This window comes from Sinocyclocheilus rhinocerous, unplaced genomic scaffold, assembly GCF_001515625.1.
Source record: "Sinocyclocheilus rhinocerous isolate Xijiao unplaced genomic scaffold, SAMN03320098_v1.1 scaffold3072, whole genome shotgun sequence".
Taxonomy (NCBI): Eukaryota; Metazoa; Chordata; class Actinopteri; order Cypriniformes; family Cyprinidae; genus Sinocyclocheilus; species Sinocyclocheilus rhinocerous.
In genome coordinates this window covers 69,955-76,665 of record NW_015653557.1, presented here as the reverse complement: position 1 = coordinate 76,665, position 6,711 = coordinate 69,955, and positions in this window count along the sequence as shown.

The window sequence follows — 6,711 nt, the reverse complement described above, 5'->3', positions numbered from 1 at the left end:
CAACTCGCATGCAATCATGCATTTCGGAACATCAACTCTCACCATACACTCCACTCCTTCGTCGGCCAGACACCATCAGCCCTCCAGAACCAGGTCACAAACCCATGCTATTGGACGGCACTCGACTCTCCCCTTGGGAGAGCCAGAGCCTATGTTTGTACTTCGACCACCAAGACCACCTACCAGGTCCAATCGGTAACTGGAAAACCACTCAGCTGAAGGCATATACATCACAGCGTGGGTCCGCTACTCTTGCAAGTTGGTCAGTTGCATGAGGAAACATTCCATCTCCTGGTTCTGGAGGACTCCACCGCTGATGTGATCTTGGGGCGTCCTTGGTTGGTGCAACACGACCCTACCATCTCCTGGAGAACTGGTGAGGTCCTGAAGTGGGGCAGTACCTGCTTTCCTGACTGTTTCCCTCATCTTCCTCAGCCATCACCCCTGCACTCCGAGGCCCCCACACTCTGCTCCACCTCCATAGAAAGCCCAGTCGAGAAACAGTCAGTCGACATTCCAGGCTGTTATGCCCCCTTCAGCGACGTATTCTGCCCGAAGAAAGCCTCCCCAGTTACCTCTGCACCGGCCATGGGACTGTGCCATTGATCTGATTCCGGGTGAGCCAGTGCCCCACGGAAGAATTTATCCCTTGTCACTCCCTGAACAGAAGGCCATGGAGGAGTACATCGAAGAGGCTTTACAGCAAGGTTACATCCGCCCTTCCACGTCCCCTGCTGCTTCCAGCTTCTTCTTTGTGGTCAAGAAGGATGGAGGTTTGAGGCCCTGCATCGACTACCGGGCACTAAACAAAAGCATTGTTAAGTTTCGTTACCCACCTCCCTTCGTCCCAGCGACTTTAGACATCTCCGCGGAGCCACCGTCTTCACCAAGTTAGTCCTCCGCAGCGCGTACAGCCTAATCCGGATACGTGAGGGGGACGAGTGGAAGACGGCCTTTGTGACCCCTACTGGGCACTATGAATATCTTGTCATGCCGTATGGACTGGTAAACGCCCCCTCCGTATTCCAGGACTTCATGCACGAGGTACTCCGGGAGTATCTGCACAGGTTCGTCCTCGTCTACATTGATGACATACTAATCTACTCCCGGAGCATGGCCGAACATCGCCACCACGTTGCGGAGGTCCTAAAACGCCTGAGAGAGTTTCATCTGTTCCTCAAAGCCGAGAAGTGCTCCTTCCATCAGTCCTCAGTGTAGTTCCTTGGCTATGTCATCGATGACGGTGGTATCCAGATGGACAAGGGGAAGGTCGATGCCATCCGAAACTGGCCAGTTCCAACCACCGTCAAGGAACTTCAACTCTTCCTGGGATTCGCGAACTTCTACCGAAGATTCATCTACCACTACAGCTCCATAACCGCAAACTCAACCCGGCGGAGAGGAATTATGACATCGGCAACAGGGAGCTCCTGGCTATCAAGCTAGCCCTAGAGGAATGGAGGCATTGGTTGGAGGGAGCACATCATCCATTCAGCGTCCTCACTGACCATAAAAACCTGCAATATTTACGAGACGCCAAGAGACTCAATCCTCGTCAGGCAAGATGGGCTCTCTTTTTCACGAGATTCAATTTGACCATTTCCTATCGTCCAGGCCCCAAGAATGTGAAAGCAGATGCTCTCTCTCGCCTTCATGCTCCTGAAGAAGTCCGTGAGGAACCAGAATCCATTATCCCCAAGGAAATCTTCGTAAGCCCCATCCAATGGAAGGATAACCCAGTCACCTCCACCAATGCTTCCACGCCCACTCCGCCGGGTTGTCGACCAGGAGTGCAGTACATCACCAGAGCACCACGCACTTCCCTAATTCACTCTGTTCACACCTCTCTGGGCACTGGCCATCCAGGGGCCAACAGCACCATCTCGCTGCTGAAAGATCGCTTCTGGTGGCCCAACCTGGCCAGGGATGTGAGAAGGTTCGTCCAAGGCTGTTCCGAATGTGCCATCTCCAAGAGCCCACACCACCTACCATCTGGCAAGCTCCTTCCGCTGCCCATTCCCAACTGCCTTTGGTCACACCTAGGAGTTGATTTCATCACTGATCTACCGGCCTCGGATGGTAACACATGTGTTCTTGTAGTCATTGATTGATTCTCTAAATCTTGCCGTCTTCTCCCCCTCAAGGGCCTACCCACAGCTGTGGAAACTGCTGAAATCATGTTTAACAACATCTTCAGATATTATGGAATTCCTGAGGACATTGTTTCAGACCGTGACCCACAGTTCATCTCCAGAGTATGGAAGGCATTATTTTCCCTCCTAGGTGTGACCGTAAGCCTTTCATCAGGATACCATCCCCAATCTAACGGGCAGATGGAGAGGAAAATTCAGGAAATCGGGCGTTTCCTTCGAACCTTCTGCCAATCATGTTTAACAACGTCTTCAGATATTTTGGGATCCCCGAGGACATTGTCTCAGACCGTGGTCCACAGTTCATCTCCAGGGTATGGAAGGCATTCTTTTCCCTCCTAGGTGTGACCATAAGCCTCTCCTCAGGTTACCATCCCCAATCCAATGGGCAGACGGAGAGGAAAATTCAGGAAATCGGGCGTTTCCTTCGAACCTTCTGCCATGGCCACCAGAACTCTTGGAACCAGTTCCTAGGCTGGGCCGAGTACGCGCAGAACTCTCTCCGTCAGCCATCCACTGGACTCACTCCCTTCCAGTGCGTACTCGGATACCAGCCTCCCCTATTCCCCTGGTCCGGGGAACCATCGGATGTCCCTTCAGTCGATTACTGGTTCCGAGAGCGCGAGAGGGTCTGGGACGCAGCTCACCATCAGATTCAGCGGGCAGTACGCAGGGGCAAGACTACCGCAGACCTTCGAAGGACTGAAACTCCATCATACCAACCGGGTCAGAAGGTATGGCTGTCAACACGGGACATCAGGATGTGCCTGCCCTGCAAGAAGCTCAGTCCCAGATATGTTGGCCCCTTCACCATCCTCAAACAGATAAACCCGGTCACATATCAACTCCAGCTTCCTTCACAATATAAGATTCACCCTTCCTTCCATGTGTCACTGCTTAAACCTCACCATCCACCTGTTTCTCTCTCCACAGAACCTGGCCCAACGGAAGAACCCCCTCTACCGTTAATCCAGGAGGACGGTACCATCTACAAGGTCGACGAGATCTTGGACTCCTGACGCCGTGGTGGTCTCTTAGAATACCTTGTGGACTGGGAAGGCTATGGGCCAGAGGAACATTCATGGGTTCCTAGAGCTGACATCCTTGATCCCACGCTGCTGGAGGCCTTTCAGTCCACTCATCCAGATCGCCCTGGGCCCCGAGGAAGAAGTAGACCACCATGACGTCTGGGTTTTTGGCCCTCAGGAGCGGGCCGTGGAGCAGGGGGTACTGTCACAGATCGGGCAGGCTCAGCCACCTCCCAATCACAGCGAACACCATCACCTGAGTACTGATCACACGCACCTGTCACAAATCTGCAATCATCATCAGCTCCCCTTCAAAAGCACACACCTCACTTCACTCCAGTGTCTGGTCTCGTTTCAACAAAGTGGACTCTCTCTCTCTATGCTATCCGTGAGATACATTGAAAGACTTACCTGCCTGTTATACTTACCTCCTGTGTTTCCTCCAGTGTGTTCTCCTGTGTTCCATTCCCTAGTTCGTTCCAGTCATCAGCTCCGTGAAAACTCCATGTACTCTTCAGCTGAGGTGTGTGCAGTCCTCTGTCTCCCTTCCACGATCTCCTGTGAGGACCAAATACGGTGTTACTCTCCTCATCTTCCTTAAAGACTGATATTAAGCTCAAATACTCACCTGCCCGAACCATCTGCATCTCTTGCTGAAAATAAACACTATATTGTATTTTTCTAATCCTCTGTGTGAGTCTCCTTCCGTAACATAAATAGGGTCTAACATTAATTATAATCTATTAATAAATCTGTCTAATCATGTCTAAAAAATATAATTATGTCTACCAAGCTCTGATATGGAAAATTATATTAAAGGGGTCATATGATGCTGCTAAAAAGAACATTATTTGGTGTAATGAAATGTGTTTATCCGGTTTAAGGTTTAAAAAACACATTATTTTGGGGCGGCGTTATGCAATTCTTCCCAGATAGTGACGTAGGTATGTGGGGGCGTGTTAGAACGAGCCATTTGTTCTAAACCTACGTAAAGTTCTTTCTTCTGTTGAGCACAAAAGAAGATACTTTGAATAATGTGGGTAACTAAACAGCTGCTGGTCCTCAGTAACTTCCACAGAAGAGAAAAATACAGAATCATCGGGGAACAGAAACTATTTGGATACTCACATTCTTAAAAGTATCTTCTATGTTCAACGGAAGAAATAAATTATTACAGGTTTGGAACAACTTGTGGGTGTGTAAACGATGACAACATTTTCATTTTTGAGTGAACTATCCCTTTAAGTCAGACCGTAAGCAACTGAAATACTTCCCTGCAAACTGCTGCTGTGTCCGAAAGCTCTAAAATGCTGCCTTCGGATGCAGCATTCAAAGGCAGGAAGGCATCAATGCACGTCCGAATCCAAATTCTGCTTTACTTCCTGTCTCCGGAGGTACCTTCCTCTGATCGAATTTTAAAAGCAGCATAGATGTATCCTTCGCTGCCTTTGATATCCCACAATCCTGTGCGTTCCATTACTAAAATAAGCTAAAAAATAAAGATGGCGTCTGAAAGTTGTGTTTGGTGGTCAGTTTGTCTGTAAATGTATATTTCTGACTAACTTTTTGCACTTTTGATGTTATTTCTAGCAATAAATCAGTATTTTAGTAATTAAATATTCGTTTAGGTATCACAAAAACTCAAATAATATAAATATATTTTGTTGTAGATCATTAAACCGTTACGCTGCCTCAGAAGCCTGTCTGAAATCAGTTTCATGAGGTGCCTTCGTGTAAAAACACTTTGTAAGTCGCTTTGGATAAAAGCGTGTGCTAAGTGACTAAATAAATAAATAAATCAATCAATCAATAAAAAAATGCTGCCTGCAAAGTCATTGCCTCATATGGCAGCGAGGCAGCAAGTCAGCTGCCTAAGTTTTCGGATGCAGCCTGCGAGTTCATCATTAGATACAGGACAGACCATTGATAACTTTCCCATTCAGCCCTACATCTGGAGAGCCTTGCCTTGTGTTCAAAAGGCAGACGTGAGCTCTAGATGTTTTAAACCGTGCAGGTTTAGCGCATGCTGCGCTTGTGTGAAAGGGCTTTAACGGCGCGCGTTCTGGAGACTTCGTCTCTATGGAAATAAAGACGCCAAAATCATGCACATTTGAGCTTCTCTAATACTTCTTATGAAATTGATTTCATTATAATTGCTATTAGTATTATAAACAGTGCAAAATACTTATTTGTTTGTTCAAATATGTGTTGCCCTTTGTGCTGTGGGGCAGTGCTAACAACAGGTGAGCTTCCATCAACTTAACTAATGTTACTAAATTAGCCAAATTAGACTTTTTAAAGAGAGGAACAGGCTAGCAATATATTAATATAAGTTTTGCTAATAAATATTAAGCATGTTTATTTTATTAAAATGTAAATTCTGTTACTGTACGGTATTTTTTTCTGATCATAAACTACAGTAACACAAAAAGGATGTTGTGACACTGTCTGTTACAAGAGATTTCTCCAAGCAAAAACAGGATCCTGTCTATGAGGGGCAGAATCATCATACAGCCAGCTGTCCATTTTACAGAAATGCAGAATTAGGTAACCCAAAATACATTTTGTTTTACATTGCATTTGCATTTATGCATTTGCCAGATGCTTTTATCCAAAGCAAGTTACATTGTCTTTAAAGTACACATTTTATTAAGTTATTCATTCCCTGGGAGTCTAACAGGGGCAGCACTAGCAGTAGCCCCTCACTGCAGAACAAAGATCCAGGGTGTAATGTCTTGATTACTTAATTTTAGGGAATTAATTATTATTAATTCATTCAGGGTTTGAAAGGACTCGGATCTGAAAATTCGAAGACCACCTGTTTAGAACTGATTTCAAATTTGTTATTTTACACCTTATCAACGGTCGTCCAGCGAGACGTTAATATCAGTTTTAAATTCAGCCTGAGAGAATTCACAAAGCAGATATTTTCTTATCTTTACTGCTTAAATCAATCATCAGCGTCAGTTCAGCAGATAGAAGATTTTGTTCGTTTACTTGCGTTTTGCTTTGGGTGACAGCTGAAAAGCTGAGTCGTTCCTCGTGGCTACTGGAGGGGATTCCGTTGCTGATTGGCTGTTGATTTGGCGCCGGAATGACGTTCGGATGACGTCCTTTTGGGGAAGCCCTCGTTGGATTGGTTGGTTTTCTCTATGACACAGAGGCTTGAGCAGTCCTGCTAAAAGCCTGAGTTTGCAACACTTTAAGTTCTTTGAAGATCGCGAAGGTTCAACTGAAGTGTTTGAGTTCTTAGATGGTTGATCGCCTGATGGTTCAGCTTGTGAGCACAAGTTAGAGTGCTCTCCACACGGCGACAAGGCCTTGCTCGAGAAAGCAAGTGGCGAAGAGCCTGCGTTCGGGAGAGCAAGCGGCAAAAGCCTTCACTCGAGAGAGTAAAACAGCGAGAAGCAATTGAATCTGAGATTCAAAGGGGTTTTGATCCGTGGCATACGTCCAACCTACGGCGCGATCTTCCAATCGGCTTCTTGCAAGGCGGAGCGTGCATACATTAACAAGAGGCTTCAATTCATCAC